The sequence below is a fragment of the Aptenodytes forsteri genome, unplaced genomic scaffold (genome assembly GCF_000699145.1).
Source record: "Aptenodytes forsteri isolate BGI_AS27 unplaced genomic scaffold, ASM69914v1 Scaffold174, whole genome shotgun sequence".
Lineage (NCBI taxonomy): Eukaryota > Metazoa > Chordata > Aves > Sphenisciformes > Spheniscidae > Aptenodytes > Aptenodytes forsteri.
In genome coordinates, this window is record NW_008794603.1 from 2,758,665 (window position 1) to 2,759,722 (window position 1,058).

Consider the following 1,058-nt stretch of genomic DNA (forward strand, 5'->3'; position numbering starts at 1 on the left):
CCACTTAAGTCAGCGTTAACTCCATTGACTAAAATAGACTTTTTCTTGACCTACATATATATTAGAGGATGTTTCCATGGAGTACACAGCCAGTAAGTGACTGGCCCTGGTTCTGAGGGGACGTGAACTCCAAACGAGATGTCCTGTAGCACTGAGATTCTCTGCTGTTTGCCAAGGTGTGAACTCCTACTAGAGCCTTTCCCTCAACTGACGTACTAGCAGCTGAGGTACTTCTCTACTCAGAAACTGATTTTCACTAAATTTAGAGCTGAGAATTATATCTGCAATCTCTAGCCCTCTGTCAAATGTGGCCAAGAGCACCCGGCGGGGTTACAGTTCTCAGTCACAGGAAGGAATACATCAAAACACACGAGCTGAATGCATAACCTTGGATTTCGTAGGAAACCCTGCTAAAAAATTTAACAAAACAACAAACCAACAAAAGCAATGATAAAATTCCAAAAACAACAGTAAAAAACTTGAGACACATACAAGTGAGGAAAATTCTAAGCGAAATACCACAGAAAGTAAAATAGGCTGAAGGAAACTTTGAGTCTATAGCAGTAATTTAAAAAGTCTATGATGAAGAACTATGACAAACCAAAGAAAAAAGAATAAAGACAGGGTGACCTGGATGAGGGCTGACTAAGGTGATGGCGGTTTCCACCAGAGTGTGATGGAACAGCAGTCAATCTAACACTAACCCCTCATATACCTAATTTTCTTCCTTTCGTCACTACCTTCTTCCTTTCCGCCTGACTTACATGATGCCCTCATGCTGCAGCGTCGCAGTGTATGTTTTTTCAGCGCTGCCTCCTCAGTCAGGAGTTGCAGGGAGTTCACGCTGTGTTCACCTGTTGGAACAGAACACCCGATTAGTCGCTGCAGCCTCTGCCCCAGTCACCACAACTCTTCTCCGGCGTGCTCCTACGAGCTCCTTCCCGCCCCTCCAGCGGATCCCCCCGCTCCGAGCACCCGCCCACAGCTCCTCACCGCAGCGCTACCCCCACGAGACGCGCTCCCGCCCGCCCCAGCCCTACTGCGCCCACCCTCGCGCC